This window comes from Eurosta solidaginis, chromosome 2 (genome assembly GCF_040869045.1).
Source record: "Eurosta solidaginis isolate ZX-2024a chromosome 2, ASM4086904v1, whole genome shotgun sequence".
Taxonomy (NCBI): Eukaryota; Metazoa; Arthropoda; class Insecta; order Diptera; family Tephritidae; genus Eurosta; species Eurosta solidaginis.
This window is the reverse complement of record NC_090320.1, coordinates 132,976,521-132,994,118: the sequence shown is the minus strand read 5'-3', so window position 1 is coordinate 132,994,118 and position 17,598 is coordinate 132,976,521. Positions and strand designations below refer to the sequence as shown.

Genomic DNA, 17,598 nt, shown 5'->3' with positions numbered 1-17,598 from the left:
TGGTTAACCCCCCTTTTTTTCCAAGCAGGCTGATTTTGATTGTGTTTTTATGCCCAAATTTTCAAACTAAAAACTTTTCTCAAAAAAAAAAGAAAGAAGCAAAAAGACGGCCGAATGTCAGGAAAGCTATCGAAATACAACCTGGCGCGTGTGTTTTCAGTGAAACCAGGCTGTATCTTCAGGGTTTTCGTTAGTTGATTTTTGTTCGGTTACTAACACTAGAGTTTGTTGGATCCCGCGGATCCGAGTTGTGATACTCTTTGGACCGCGCAATGTGCTTACTACGTAAGAACCGAAAAAAACAAATGTCATCGAGTGGCAACCTTGTTTCGTTCATTCAAAATGACATTCATTCATGGAAATGAGTATAGAGACATTTTGAATGAATTTTTATTATGAAGAAAAACCTGTAATGGTAAGTATGCTGGTATCGTTCCCGTTTTGTAATTTTATAAATTTTCTAACTTTTTATTCTTTTGTTTCGTTTCAGCTAATTACCTTGTATCGTTCCGTCATGCGCTACTTGGTAAAATTTATAATGAAATAAATTTCAACAGCCGAGGGACCAAAATATTTATTTGATATATACTAAAGATGGCACTATCAGTAATGCTCCGCAATGCCGGCAGGTTGAATGTTGTTGGACTCGCGAAGGCCCCTGCCCAGCTCTCATTACAATTAAAAACAATGACCACGACTGGTGCTATTTCAGCTAAGAGCTTGAAGGCGCTCACAACAATTAAGAATACACAGTGTTTGCAAAAGACAGTGGGCGCCGGGGCGGCGCGGAAATCTTTCAATTTAACAGTATTAAAATCTATACTATTGAACTATGGCGGAAGCCTGGGTTGCACCCGTTGTAATGACCTGCATTTGGGGATTCATTGGGATAATATGTCCGTTTTTCGCTCGTGGACCCAACAAAGGTGTCACTCAATGTTGTCTAATGTTAGTTGCGGCAACCTGTTGGTTGTTTTGGCTGTGCTGTTGCATGACTCAGATGAATCCACTTATCGGGCCCAAACTATCCATGAACGAAATCATGATAGTTGCGCGTGAATGGGGTAATCCAATTGAAGACACTATCGACATTACATGCTAGTAGCTGCTTCAATTGAAGACACTTCGTAGTCAACATAGATGTTGAAGGCTATTTGCTGTTATGTATTTATTTTTTTATTTTCTTAAGTCGATTTCGTTTTTCAAAGTAAATGCACCTATATCTTTATGGGGTTACTTCAGTCCCGAAACGGGCTACGCTTACAGGTGGATATTTCTCACAACAATCGCAAATATGTAAACTAAAGTGTCTTTATATATAATATACAATCATTTTAAATTAGATGCGTAAATAAACACCGAAAATTGAGTCATTGAATATAAAGGTGCCAATATACAGTTGCTCGATTTGCCTAGAATTATTGAGGGTGCCGCGCAGGGCAAAGGTCGGCAGGTAATCGCTGTAGCACGTACTGCCGATTTAGTTATCATGATCCTGATGTTAGGTGCACCTAACCCAAATGTGCTCGAATGTGAGTTGGCATTTGAAGGCATACGACTAAAAGGAAAGGGTGGCAGTCGTAGTCTCAACTCGACTCGCGCTTTTTTCGCGTTGTAACGAAGAAAATAGGTGCGCGCTAAATATTTTATTGTACCGTCAGTACACGCTAATAAAGACTTAATTTTTTATTGCAGCTTAACGACTAATCGAACAAAAGGCATTGCCCAATATGATGGCACCCACAGGGTCTCGAGGGGACTATGGAAGAAAGATGATGGTGAGTGAAAAAGTATACATAACAATTTTTGTTAGGCGCCTCTTATGACCGTAATACCGCTCCTAAATCCATGGCGCGTGGCCATAGTCACTACAAAATATGTTCCAAATCCACCGCAGCTTTGTGACATAAATTTTATGAGCTATCTGTCAAAAAGGCTGCAAATAAATACAAAACCTATCCCACCCTGACCACGGCTACGCGACATTCGTTTGTTGTTCTTTGGTATATTGTCGTTGTATTAATTTGCCCTGTTGTGCAGCGCAGGGCTTAGGTTTCTTCGATTTTAATTTAAGGACTTGTTCAAGTTTGAAAAAAAATAAAATTATCATAACAATACTTATGACTTAAAATTAAAGCGATATAAACAAGTTAGAAGAAAATGTAATAGTCTCATTAACTAACTTGATTTTCCCTACAAAATCTTGCTATTCTCCTCAGAAGAAAGAATCCTATATTTATATCTGATTAACACCGTATTATCTTTACATAAGAGCTAAATATTGCTTAAAGAAATTTTGATTATCCGGCTCGAAGGACCAATGGTTTGTGGGGCAGTGGACCCGGGGAAGTCGGGCGTGTGCGTTGCAAATAAAAGAAATAAAACACCGAATTAGTATCAAAACAATAACAATTTATTCACTATGTAAAGAAGATGTGGTTATTAATTATCAAGGGTTCGCTAAGGTGAAAGTTCAAAACACAAACGGTGTGCAAGAGTACACTCGCGGTATGTAATGAAGGGGCCTAATTAATTCCAACTCAAAGTATTGGGTAAAGAGAGAATTAATTAAACGCACGCTTCACTATGCACAAATAATTACTTGCAATATTAATTCCCGGAATTTAAGATGGGAATTAATTTAATGCACAAGGATGAAAATAATTATTTGCACACCCTTCAACATACAACTTATTACCGCGTACAATATGCACTTGGCACATTCAAATTCATACGAATGAATTGCAAAAAAAGGCAAATTGAAAATTAAAGTTATGTGACAATGGTTAGGAGCCAAAATTGTACAAAATAAATTCAAGAGGCAACTCAGATTTTTAACATTAATTATTTTCAAATCTTAATTCACTGACACTCGCACTGTATAAAATGGCTGATTTAAATAACTCACTTTTTTTCTTACTCACCTGGGGCTAGCTGCTGGCTCTTTGACGTTCCAAATAGAAAAAGAAAGTTCAAAACCGCGAACAAGTCCGCGGCACCTGCCGATAGCTAACTTTCGTTGAGTTTTTCCCCTTCAAAGTTAGCTCTCGGCTGGTGTTAGCCGTTACCGGTAATAACAATAAATAAATAACTAATGTGCGTGTTAGGGTGGTCCGAAATATTTAGGCTGGTGGCCTAAACATCAAGAATGGGTCAAAAAACAACAAGAACAGATTTCGAATGGGTATACACTGAAGAGCCCCACTCTTCATGTCGGAAATTAATAATGGAAAAATATCCGCAAATCAAAATGCTGTTTGGACATGATCCAAAATTTAAAATGGGTTGGCAGTATTAACAACGCATCCGTTTCAAATATCAGAACTGGGCCTGGTAACCTGAGGCAAACTGAAGTTTCAAATTTAGGCACTACCCCTACAGAAGATGAATCTGATGATGTAGACATTTCAATGGTAGTACCTTTGCTCATTTAGGAAGCCGTCATAAAAAATGTTGATTGGGTTTTTTTTTAAAAACACTAATTGATTGTGCTTTTAAAAGAACTTTAAGCTTTAATCAGTAAATCGAGGTACTCAAACTAATTTCCAACGGCTATGGGAGTTGTTGCACATGCATAAACAGTTGAGGCCAATAGCGATGCAGCTAAGTGCTACACGGAAAATTTTATTTTTCAAACCTATGGCCATTTTGATGGACACAACTTAATCGATGTAACGTTTAAGTTATCGAGCCCAAATGCTTTAGTCCCAGCTCCCCGGTTGATTCTGTCGTCGGCAAGGCCTTATTTTAAAGAGTTATTCCAGACTTGACAAAGGAATTTGTCCTCAAATTGAAATCGGCGAAATCGATAGTGTTACATTTGAACGCTTAATCATTTTTGCTATACCGAAACACCACTCATAACCATCGACAGTGTGGGCAAAATTTTAAAAACAGCTATGTATGAAGTTACAATTGAAGTCTGCCGTGGAAGGTTGTGCTCATTTCATTATAGAACATATATCCATATACACTTTGCAGCGAGCATACGTCTTACAAAGTGAAGCTCATTGTGAGCTGTTAGATTAGAAAATTTTCGAATATAAATTAAGACTTCATGAACATAATGCAAAATGCAGAACTCCCAACAAACTACTCCAGCTCTTAAAAAATAATGATTTAACCATGGAATCGGAGAAAGATGTCTTTGCTGCCATAAAGCGTTGGTACGAGCATGATGATTTTGTGCGAAAACAACACTTTACCCGAGTTGATAGCCTCTTCGGCTAACACAATTTGAGACGGACTTTATTGTGATTAACTTCAGTCGTTACCGGGTTGTAGTAGTTTGGCACGGGACGCCATATCCTGTATCACTTGTCCAATAGATCGTTCTAATCTCAAATTAACTATCCAAAGCTACGCGAAGTGCAGGAAGAATCATTGATGGCATTTTATCTTGAGGCTGAAGGCTATGAGCCTGGAGCCATTTTTCAATATAACAAAGCTGCATATGTATGGCATAAATGGATTCATATCGAAACACAAAATGATTTTATGAAATTCAGACCAATTTTTATGAGAATTTAACTTTCATTGGCGGGACTCGAAAAAGGAGATACGAAGTTAGCAGCTGGAGTCTCAGAAGTACAACATTTAAACAATTGCCTGCAATAAATAGGTCACGAAGTTCACCCGATGTTGTGGTATGGCATGAAAAAATCTATGCAATTTGAGGAGAGGGTAACAGCGGTATCTTACAATTAGTGGAAAAGTGCTCAGTTTCGAATGGTTGGAAGTTAATGCGAAGTATGGATACACCACGTTGTTCTTCTAGCGTAGTAGCTCTAAACGGGAAAATTTATGTAATAGACGGATATAATGATGCCGTATTAAAATCTGTTGAATGCTATGATCCTCTGACCAACTCCTGGGCTCAGGGTGCATGTATGAATGAAGGTCATGAATAGCCTGGTGCTCTTGTGCTCAATGAGCGTATACTTATTGTCGGAGGTACTAGTGAAGCGGACCACGAAACAGGGTACGTTACGATGAACAAAGACTTGAATGGACTAAGATTTGTTCTTTTAATGCTGGACGTTGGACGAGTGGTTGCATTTCTATGAATAATCAATTATGGGCTATCGAAGGCATACATACTAATGACGCCTATAAAGATCATGTTTCAGTTTACGATGGTTTTATGTTCTCGAAATGTTTATATGCTTCAATGACAATGTAAAACTAGCTTGAATTAAAATAAAAAAGCATTTACAGCAAAACAAAAAAAAAACAGTCGGCCCCAAGCGATATTTTACAGAAAGAGCAGCTTCAACATGGATTGATTGGTGGCGCTCAAAAAAAACAACCACAAGAAAGAACAACCCAACAAAGATGGAAGCCAACAAACGGATTGTGCATTAGACTCCACAAATTGGCTAGATTCGATGTGAGGAACCTTTGCACAAAAGCGCTGCTAAGCATATCTAGATAATTGCACACCACGCCGTATACAAACACATATTCTATTCTGCTTCCTGGACCCCGGCAGTACGGATGGGAAATACGACAATTAGAGAAGCGAAAAGCAGCTGTTACTGAGGTTTAACTATACCAATATTTTTCCCCTCTAACCTATGCGTAATTTACTTTCTCCTTTTCTCGCAGGTATCCTAAAATGTGAAATACGCAAATCATCCGGGCCTATTACGCTTTGTTGCCTTTATGTTTGGCGGCCATATACAGGGCATCACATGCAAAATGAGTAACTCTACGCCGTTGGTGAGTCACGTAAGTTTTGCTTAGTTTTACTGTTTGCTGAAAACTAACTCCATTTCTCCACTTTTTGGTATTGCCCAAAAGGTTATTCTGTAAAAAATAGGGGTTTTGTGGCAGATGGGGGATCTGCATTAGGGTTCTGGTGTCCTCGCTCGGAGGAGCGAGTGAATGTAGGTTGACTTTTGGAAATTGAAAAATATAAAAGGCTGAAAGCCCTTAGATTCTGTGGCAGATCGGTTCGCCCTTCTGCGGTAGGCTTTTCTGGTGTCCTCGTTCCGGGATAACGAGTGAGTTGGGGTTGTTTCTTGTGTCCTCGTTCGAGGTGAGAGAGTGAATTTGGGTTGGTTTTTTTTAAAGTAGGGATATGGAGGACGGAAGGATTGTTAGGAGCTCGCCGCGTTCTCGCAATCCGTATCTTCCGGTGGAAGAAGGATCAGTTTGACCAAAGGTCGTCTGACTTGACCCTTCTCGGTTTTGAGGTCGACTACGCGTACTCGGTCATCTTCGCCGGGGTGTACGTTGGCAACTCGACCTAACCTCCATTCGTTGGGAGATAAGTTGTCCTCTTTGAGGACAGCGAGATCTCCCACTTTTATATTCTGACTGGGATGCTTCCACTTCACTCGTTTTTGAAGTTCGGATAGATATTCGGTTTTCCATCGCTTGCAGAAAGCGTGATGGAGGGCTTTGAGTTTCTGCCACCGATTGATCATCGAGGCAGGGCTCTCACTAGCATCCGGCTCTGGCGGAGCCAGTAGATGGCTGCCAGTGAGGAAATGACCTGGGGTAAGCGGCTCAAGGCGGCCACCGTGGTGTTTTTCAATTAGAAGAAAATTTTTCTAAGCGGGGTCGCCCCTCGGCAGTGTCCGGCAAGCGCTCCGATTGTATTTCTGCCATGAAAAGCTCTCAGTGAAAACTCATCTGCCTTGCAGATGCCGTTCGGAGTCGGCATAAAACATGTAGGTCCCGTCCGGCCAATTTGTAGGGAAAAATCAGGAGGAGCACGACGCAAATTGGAAGAGAAGCTCGGCCTTAGATCTCTTCGGAGGTTATCGCGCCTTACATTTTTTTTTTTTTTTTTAAGCGGCTCAAGGTCCGTTGGGTCATTGGATGCCGGGCTGAGCGGCCGCGAGTTCAGGCATGCCTCGATGCGGCACAAGAGTGTATGGAATTCCTCGAATGTGAATTTGTGTGGTGAGGCTATCTTTTTGAAGTGGCTTTTGAAGCTTTTCACTCCAGCCTCCCACAGCCCTCCCATGTGGGGAGCGCCCGCAGGGATGAAGTGCCAAGTGAGTGACTGGTGGCTGTACTTCGAGACAGCATTGTCTCGGGCTTGTGAAATGAAAGTTTTAAATTCCGTACCGTTGTCGGAGTAGACGTTTTTGGGACATCCGCGTCTAGATATAAAACGGGCAAAAGCCGCAAGAAATGATGGTGTGCTGAGGTCAGTAGTGGCCTCCAGATGAAGTGCTCATGTGGAAAAACACACGAAAAGGCAAACATAGCCTTTGGATAGTCGACACCCTCTGCCGCGGTAACTTTTAATGTCGAAGGGTCCGGCGAAGTCTACTCCAGTATTCGTGAATGCACGGCTGAATGTCTTGCGTTCGCGAGGGAGAATACCCATAAGTTGGGTCTGAGCACGCTTTCGGTGTACAGTGCAAACTTTGCAATTGTGAATTGTTGCCCTAATCATGGTTTTGATGTTAGGTATCCAATAATGGGTGCGTATCAGTTGTAACATGAGTTGGTTTTCCCCATGCAGACTTTGTTGATGAAATATTAGGACTGTCAGACGGGATAACCGGCAGTTGTATGGGAGGAGGATTGGGTGGCGTTCAGTAAAAGCCAAGTCCTTTGACGCCCCGAGTCGCCCTCCTACCCGAATGATGCCATGTTGGCCTAGATAGGGATTAAGTGAGAGTATTGCACTTTTCCCTGCAATTGGTTTTCCGGCCTTAAGATCACTATATTCGGAACTATAGTGTTGTTTCTGATAGATTTTAATTAAGAGTTGGGTTACTGATTTGATCTCATCAGGAGAGATTAAAGTTGACTTGACTTCTTTGCTAGAACCTCATAACGTATGAGAGCACCCGTAAAGCCCTAGGTAGGTCTGAAAAGCGTTGGAGAACATCGGTAGTATTTACTGTTGTTGTTGCGCAGGTCTTCGCCCTCTTTTCCTCTACGGAGGTGATGTAGTCACTTTCTTGTGCTGGCCATTGGGAAGTGTCTTCTTGCAGCCAAGAAGGTCCCTGCCACCACAACGAATTGTTGACCAATTCAGACGCAGGTAATCCTCTGCTACCTAAATCTACTGGGTTAGATTCTGAGTTTACATGCACCCAGTCCTTATTTCCGACCATGTCGATGATCTTGGTGATCCGATGTGCGACGAAAGTGGACCAGGAACACGGAGGTTTCCTTTTCCATGCGAGGACGATTGTTGAATCCGTCCAGAGGTGCACTTTCACTGGTCCAAACTTGAGGTTCCTGAAAATTGATTCGGTGATTTCCGCTAATAGCACGGCTCCGTAAAGTTCCAATCGTGGAAGAGAAAGAGTTTTCGTTGGGGCTACTCGGGTTTTGGCTAGAAGCAGGTTTGTCCAGATGTCATTATCCGTTTTTACGCGCATGTAAACGGCTGCTGTATAAGCCTTCTCGGATGCGTCACAAAATCCATGGATCTCGATGTCGGTTCCTGGTGAAAAGTTGACCCATCTAGGTATCCGGATCTTATCGATTTCATGGTATTGGTCGGTGAAGGTTTTCCATCGTTCCAGCGTACTGGTAGATACTGGTTCGTCCCAAGCGGTGCCTTCCAACCAAATACTCTGCATGAGTATTTTTGCCACAATGACCATTGGTGCCAGCCATCCCAAGGGATCGAAAAGTTTGGCGATTGCTGATAGTATCGCTCTCTTCGTAATGCTTGCCGGGTTGTCCAGCGGCCCTGCTTTAAAATAAAATAAGTCGGAGAGGGCATTCCATCGAATGCCTAACGCTTTAACTGAACTGGTATCTTCGAATGCCAGAAAGTTTTCATTGAGCAGGTCTGCTTTGGGGATGTCCCTTAGAATGTCCTCTGAATTGGATGTCCATTTGCGAAGTGGAAAGCCCGCTGAGTGTAGGACTTGACGAATTTCATCTCTGGCTTTAATAGTCGATGTGATCGTATGTCCACCCGCTAACACGTCATCTACATACATGTATTCTCGTAGTATGTTAGCCGCTGTAGGGTGTGAATTTGACACGTCGTCTGCCAGTTGTAGGAGCGTTCTTATCGCGAGATATGGAGCGCAATTCACTCCGAAGGTAACCGTCTTTAATTCATAAAGACTAATAGGGTCATTCGGGGACGTGCGATGCACTATACGTTGAAATTTGGTGTGATTTTCGTTCACCCAAATTTGTCGATACATCTTTTCGATGTCGCTATTGAAGACGAAACGGTATAGTCTCCAACGTAAGATAAGGATGGGTATATCGGCTTGTAGAACTGGGCCTGGGAGGAGAATATCGTTTAGGCTATTACCGTTGGCCGTAGGGCTCGAGGCATTAAATACTACGCGTACGTAGGTGGTTGTACTTTCTGCTTTTACAACGGCGTGGTGGGGCAGGAAGTAATGATCCGAATCGTCGGATGAGATATTCTTTTGTAATTTTCTCATATGTCCGAGCGTATTATATTCTGACAACACTCGAACATATTCTTTACCTAAATCTGGGTTTTTTAATAGTCGCCCCTCATTCCGGAAGAATTGAGAGCATGCGTGTTTCAGGGACGGTCCCAAATTAATGTTATCAGGGTAATCCTGCCTGAATGGTAGTGATACGGTGTATCTTCCATCTTCTCACGTTTCGTTGTTTCCTTAAATAATTGTTCGCAGTACCTTTCCTCTTCATTTAATATTTTATTTTTTGATACATTTTCTACCTCCCAGACGCTTTGAGTTGGTTGTCTAACCCAACCTCGTTGTAAAAAGACATAATGCTCTTCGTTGGATTCGGTGATTCGATACGACCGGTTAGTATCCAACCGAACACTGTCTCTTGGGCTAAGAGTGTGTTTAGCACATTCCTCTTTATACCACTCATTATAATTTGGGGATATATATCTCCGCCAAGTATGAGGTCTACGTCTTCGTTGACGTAGAACCTCTTGTCTGCCAAAACCAAGTCTGGGAATGCCTGCATAGTCATTGCGTTGATATGGCAGGATGGAAGATTCCCAGTGAGTTTCACTAGAACTAGTACGGGTGTAGTCAGGCTGAAGCAGGGATCCACTGGTGAACGTAATTCGATGTTGGATGCTTCTTTCACCTGAGCTGACACCGCATTTGTGATGCCTGAAACATGGGCATGCATTTTCCTCGCTGGCAAATTGATTCTGCGTTTCAGTCTTTCAGTTATAAAGGAACATTCAGACCCAGAATCAATTAATGCCCGCGCGGAGAAGTCGGTACCATTATGGTGAATGTGTACGCGAGCAGTTCCTAATAGCACATCTGTGCTGGAATTGGCATGGCAGGATTTGACATTCTGGTTCGTAGAAGAAGGTGGTTGTCCCGATTCCTGTCTTTTCCGTGCCTGTACCGAAGTTGATGGGGTATTATCCGCATCTTTGAACAGGTTGCGCACCGCCGGTTGCTGAAGTGTGTCCGCATGCAGGAGCGTGTGGTGACGAGAGTGGCATTTGGAACAGTTGTATGAACTGGTGGACCTCGTCACTGTGTGTCCTGGGGATGAACAATTCAGGCAGCCATTTGTGGATTTGACGAATTTGATCCTTTCTACCGGGTTTAAATCGCAAAAAACGTGAACAGTTGCGTAATCTGTGCTCCGTAGATTTGCACATTTTACACATTGATTTTGTTGTTTGCTTGGTTACTTTGGTTGAAAAGCACCAAGTCTTTTTGTAGGGTTTTCCGTCGACTGGCGCGTCGTGTTTGACTTTTGCACTTTAGAAGTGGCATTCCCCGTAAAACGAGACACGGTTTCAAATGTCTGGAAACGATTTGACAAGAATTTGTCCATATCCTCCCACTTGGATATGTCCGTTTTGTGGTCGATGCTCTGCTCCCATAGAGCCAACGTATTCTCAGGTAATTTTGTCGAACATAAATAAGTAATAATCGCATCCCAATTTGTAACGTCAATCTGATGTGTTTTTAAGGATGCTAAACAATTATTTATGTCGCGCTGTATGGTTTTGATTGAGCTGCCGCACTCGCTATCTATCTTTTTAAATTAAATAAAATTTGTAGTTGTGAGTTCACGAGAATCCGCTTATTCTCGTATCTCTCACATAGGTTTTTCTAGGCTGTTTCGAAGCCTTCGTTTGTCAAAGGACATTTCTTGACAGTGTCCTTTGCCTCACCTTGGGTTTTTTGGTTAAGGTGGAACAACTTTTCTACCGGGCTTAGGTGACTGTTGTTTTTGTAGATGGCCGTGAACAGGTCACGAAACGTTGGCCAATATAGGTAGTCGCCCTTGAATACCTCAGTATCGCAAGCTGGCAGGCGGATACTGTGTTCGCGCGCGCGTTCGCCCTCAGGTTTGACTGCCCTATCTTTTTCCTCCTTCAATTTGGCTTGAAGTTCAGCCATGTTCGACATGCATCGCAAGAATACGGCATATTCCGCTTTATGCTTGATCTTGACCGCTGCAATTTTCTTTGCGTCGAGCGTGTCAGAGCCAAGCAACTCCTCTAGGGCGTTCTCTGCTTTTTCCCACTTGGCTTGCAACTCTTTTTTGCTGTATTGCAAGAGTGTGTACAGTTGCATTGATATCATTAAAATCGGCCTCGAATTCGATCGGCCAATCTAATGTAGGAATCCATGTTCATGGTTGAAAAATTTGTGGACAAATTGAGTGAGGAATGTAAATTTGTATGAACCTGTTCGAATCACCCAACTAACAACTATTAAGTTACGCAAAATTTTAGTTATTACTCCTAATTTGTTTATTTTGTCTGACTTTGCAGAGTATTTGTGCTGTAAAACAGGGAGTAGGGGGGAGCAACACCAATGTGTACTGTGTGAGGTAAAGGGGGCCACTCGCCAAACGTTTAATTTTATTATAAAATAAGTGCGCGCGTTGATATAAACTCGACGAAAAGTGTGGAATCGTGAAATGAATCTTATGCAATAAAGAACAAAACTGTGTAAAAAAGATTGATTAGAGAAATTAGTGAAAATAATAGTGACGCAAAAGAAAGTGAAATTTGCCGCAATCGAATGGCGTTAATTTTTTGTGAAAGTGAGGTTATGTGCACCTCTTCCTTGTGCTGTGTCTGGAGAGCCTTACCGCTGGTGGGGGGACAGACCAGATAGTCACAAGGGATCTAAGACAACGTTAATGTCCCGCGTTTGCACTTAATTATCTTTTCGACACTAATAAATTATTCACACTTTTCGCGGTTAAATACGATTACTACGTGTATGGCACTCACAATATATATTTTTACACGGTTTTTGTATAGTTTATAACCAAAAAAACAAATTGTGGCAAGAAATATTGCACTTACGTTGTGGCTGTTTGCTGTTCTGGTGATGATGTGGCAAGATGACTTGTGGTGTTGCTGATGGCTTAAGCTGGCTGTCGCTTGCTCAGTGTTTTTTTTCACGTTTTGATATCGAATATAACCTTTTAGTTTTGGTTTTGTATAGCTGTTGGTGGGCAAATATTTTTCCGTATTAATTTTCGGGCTAATTATGTTGTGGACTGTATTGTTAAGGTGCTGTTTCCAATTCCTGGTGAGATAGGACCAAATGTTCGGCCGGGGTGCGTCTAATCCTGGAGGTAGGTGGGTGCACCGGGTCGATCTCAATGAACGAGTTGGGTTTTTGGAATAAAGAAGAAAAATGAAGACGAGAATTTCTCGTTATAATAATCTGTTTTATTGGGTAGAAGTAAAATAAACTGGTTACAATATTACCTGACTTTATTGTAGAAAAAACGGCAGAGATGGCTGGCGGCAGATGTGTACGCGTTGGCTGTTAGAATCCAAGAGGCCGGTTGTATAGCAAGCTACAACCGTTGACCTGCAAAATCCTCCGTTTTGGAGGGGAAAGGCAACCACACATCAACCCCGACATGCATATGCATGAGTGCTGACAAAAAGCACACATACACGTGCATGTACATACATGCACATGCATGAGGGTGATGGTGTGGGTGGTTATAAATTAATTCGAGTATCGATTTGCAGAGTTGCATGGGGGGATCGCAATCAGATGCGGAGAAGTTAGGCATCCTGCCTAAACACAGTATATAAGTAAATTATGTCAACATTCAACTCCAGTAATGATATAGTGCAACAAAATACAAAAATAAAAGAAAATTTCAAAATGGGCGTGGCTCCACCCTTTTTCATTTAATTTGTCTAGGATACTTTTAACGCCATAAGTCGAACAAAAATTAACCAATCCTTTTGAAATTTGGTAGGGGCATAGATTTTATGACGCTAACTCTTTTCTGTGAAAATGGGCGAAATCGGTTGATGCCACGCCCAGTTTTTGTACACAGTCGTCCGTCTGTCCTTCCTTCGTTAACACGATAACTTGAGCAAAAATCGACATATCTTTAATGAACTTAGTTCACGTGCTTACTTGCACTCACTTTATCTTGGTATGAAAAATGAACGAAATCCGACTATGACCACGCCTATCGATATCGAAAATTACGAAAAATGAAAAAAATGCCATAATTCTATACCAAATACGAAAAAAGGGCTGAAACATGGTAAGGTAATTGGATTGTTTTTTTGAAGCGAAATATAACTTTAGAAACAACTTTATAAAATGGTTGTGACACCTACCATATTAAGTAGAAGAAAATGAAAAAGTTCTGCAGGGCGAAATAAAAAACCCTTAAAATCTTGGCAATTATTACATATATAAATAAATTAGCGGTATCCAACAGATGATGTTCTGGGTCACCCTGGTCCACATTTTGGTCGATATCTGGAAAACGCCTTCACATATACAACTACCACCACTACCTTTTAAAACTCTCATTAATACCTTTAATTTGATACCCATATCGTACAAACTCATTCTAGAGCCACCCCTGGTCCACCTTTATGGCGATATCTCTAAAAGGCGTCCACCTATAGAATTAAGGCCCACTCCCTTTTAAAATACTCATTAACTCCTTTCGTTTGATACCCATATTGTACAAACGAATTCTAGAGTCACCCCTGGCCCACCTTTATGGCGATATTTCGAAACGGCGTCCACCTATGGAACTAAGGATTACTCCCTTTTAAAATACTCATTAACACCTTTTCCTTTGATACCCATATTGTACAAACAAATTCTAGAGTCACCCCTGGTCCACCTTTATGGCGATATTTCGAAAATGCGACCACCTATACAATAACCACCACTCCCTTTTAAAACCTTCATTAATACCTTTAATTTGATACCCATATCGTACAAACACATTCTAGAGTCACCCCTGGTCCACCTTTATGACGATATTTCGAAACGGCGTCCACCTATAGAAATAAGGCCCACTCCCTTTTCAATTACTCATTAACACCTTTCATTTGATACCCATATCGTACAAACATATTCTAAAGTCACCCCTGGTCCACCTTTATGGCGATATCTCGAAAAGGCGAACACCTATAGAACGAAGGCCCACTCCCTTTTAAAATACTCACTAACACCTTTCATTTGATACCCATATCGTACAAACACATTCTAGAGTCACCCCTGGTCCACCTTTATGGCGATATTTCGAAACGGCGTCCACCTATAGATCTAAGGCCCACTACCTTTTAAAATACTCATTAACACCTTTCGTTTGATGCCTATATTGTACAAAAAAATTCTAGGGCCACCCCTGGTCCACCTTTATGGCGATATCTCGAAACGGCGTCCACCTATGGGACTAAGGATTACTCCCTTTTAAAATACTTATTAGCACCTTTCTTTTGATACCCATATTGTACAAACAAATTCTAGGGTCACCCCTGGTCCACCTTTATGGCGATATCTCGAAACGGCGTCCACCTATGGAACTAAGGATTACTCCCTTTTAAAATACTCATTAACACCTTTCATTTGATACCCATATCGTACAAACGCATTCTAGTCACCCCTGGTCCACCTTTATGGCGATATCTCGAAAAGGCGACCACCTATACAACAACCACCACTCCCTTTTAAAACCCTCATTAATACCTTTAATTTGATACCCATATCGTACAAACACATTCTAGAGTCAACCCTGGTCCACCTTTATGGCGATATTTCGAAACGGCATCCACCTATAGAACTAAGGCCCACTCCCTTTTAAAATACTCATTAACACCATTCGTTTGATGCTCATATTGTACAAACAAATTCTAGGGTCACCCCTGTTCCACCTTTGTGGCGATATCTCGAAACGACGTCCACCTATGGAACTAAGGAATACTGCCTTTTAAAATACTCATTAACACCTTTAATTTGATACCCATATTGTACAAACGCATTCTAGAGTCAACCCTGATCCACCTTTATGGCTATATCCCTAAATGGCGTCCACCTATAGAACTATGGCCCACTCCCTCATAAAATACTCTTTAATGCCTTTCATTTCATACACATGTCATACAAACACATTCCAGGGTCTCCGTCGGTTCATTTTCCTACATGATTATTTTCCCTTATGTTGTCACCATAGCTCTCAACTGAGTATGTAATGTTCGGTTACACCCGAACTTAACCTTCCTTACTTGTTCTAAATATCTCGATGCGTGTGCCCCCTAGCGAAACTATTTGGTATGCGTTTTATACTGTCATCGGCTTTTGAATTAAGTTTGAAATTTCAAGTCTCTAGCTCGTCGAGAATTACCTAAAAGCCGGTTTAAGTTCTCATCTAATTATTTCGATCCGTGCTCCACCTCACGGATTTTTTCCCCTTTTGTTGCATTTTCTTGGTGTCAGAACTTATATGTGAAATTTCACGATTGTAGCTCAATGAGAAGTTACTTAAAAACCAATCTAAAAAATTACAGATTTCCTAATTTTTATCTAATTATTACGATCCGTGCGCCACCTAACAGATTTTTCCCTTTCTTCTCTCCGTGTCGTAACCAACACGTAAAGTTTGTAGCTCAATGAGAAGTTGCTTAAAAATCGACCGCAAAATTCCAAATTTCCAAATATTTTTCTAATTATTTCGAACCGTGTGTCACCTAACGGAATTTTTTCTACTGCTGTTGAATTGTCTTGGTGTCTTAACCTATCTATGAAGTTTCACATTTGTAGCGTGATTAGAAGTTACTTAAAAATCGATCTTTTTGTTGCATTGTGCCGGTATCTTAACACATCTGTAAAGTCTCACGTTTGTAGTGTGAACTCCTGTTTTACCCCAAGCCGGCAAATTGATGGCAGCCAGATATCTACGTGGAGGGCGCCGCCTCCAAATATGTGCCCTCTTCTTCACAATTCCCGTAATGGTTGTTTTACAGGTTTCTAATCGCTTATCGACCCGAATTAAAAGGAATTAAAAACACTTTAGTTATTTTGAATAAAAAGTACAATTTTCTTTTATTAAAATCGGTGGTTGCACTCCAAAAGATGTCTACGCTCGTTGTGTTATGAGCTGATAGCCTGAGCCTGGCGAAACTGAAGTATCAGTTCAACGAGAGGGTCTTGTGATGCTGCCAACCGCTAAGACGTGTGCACTCGCTTGTTCCCGGAGTTTCAGCCTGGGCGGGTAACATTCTTAGCGGTTGACCAAGCTCCTTCCTCCTCAGACTATGACCCTAACAAAACTTAGTTTGCACACTGAATAGACACAACTCCAGGCTAACCGTCTCCCGCTTTGGGTTAGTCATGCCCCTACACCTGATGCAGCGCCTGCTTGTAATGATATTGGCGACTGCCCTGCACCCACCCTACCTTGGCTTTGTTGATGTTCTAAAAGCCCCGTTCTACCACCTACACCTCCTTCTAAGGCAGACCAAAAATGATTTAATTTACCAAATCATAATTAAAAAATTTTTTTTTTGTAATTAGATATATCTTGAATACATATTAAGAAAAAAATGTACAAAGATCGAATTTTACAACATTGCCATACAAGGATTTTATTAATGTGAATCAAACCTTACAAGAATTCAAAAACAATAAAGTATTTTAAAATACATATATATGTATATTGGTATTTAGCAAAATTTCACTTTCTGATTTTAACTAGACTAACATTATTTTTTTGGTGGGTATTTAAATATAAATCCCTAACCTACCTCAACATATGTTTTTTTTTTGTAGCCTTGAACTTCAAATTCATTCGAACATATTTTTATACATATATAGAGAAATAAAAAGGGTTGGTATTACGTAGACATAAATATGTTTATGAGTTATTACTCCCAAAAATCTCTTAGAGCAAAAAAACTTTGGTACTCACATATGTATGAAAATAAAAAGCAACCAAATAGAAAATACTGATACAGTTGCTTCTAATTAAACTAACCATATTAATTAATCTTCACTCACCCACATTATCGGCGATGCAATCCCACGTAGCGTTGAAGGCCTTCCCGCTTTTGATCGCAGCATATTGTTGTAGGTGTCAGTGTTGGCGGTGTTACACATTAATACGTTTAATTCGTTTAATGTATCATAAATTACTTTGTCAAAATGTTGGTAGACAAAAAAAAAAGAATGTTCTACTCTTAGCGATCACACTGTAGCATGGAGCGGAAAAGCCAGAGAGATTGGGAGAGGAATCATCAGGAGTTTATGAATGAAATTCCTTAGTTTATGATCTCTCTGGAAAACTTACCATGTAATCGAAAAGTAAATTGGCAACATGTTGAGATAAGTTATGGGTTGCTACCAAGAGGTTCTAAACCACATGGTTACAACAAAACTT

The 17,598-nt window shown here is 40.9% G+C and overlaps 1 protein-coding gene and 1 pseudogene across 15 annotated transcripts in view; one reads left to right on the top strand and one right to left on the bottom strand.

The window, feature by feature from the left end:
• Window positions 1-17,598, bottom strand: part of LOC137240233 (protein abrupt-like) — a 935,093-nt gene that overhangs the window by 615,880 nt on the left and 301,615 nt on the right. The window lies entirely within an intron of this gene.
• On the top strand, window positions 775-1,147 carry LOC137240237 (V-type proton ATPase subunit e 2 pseudogene; annotated as a pseudogene).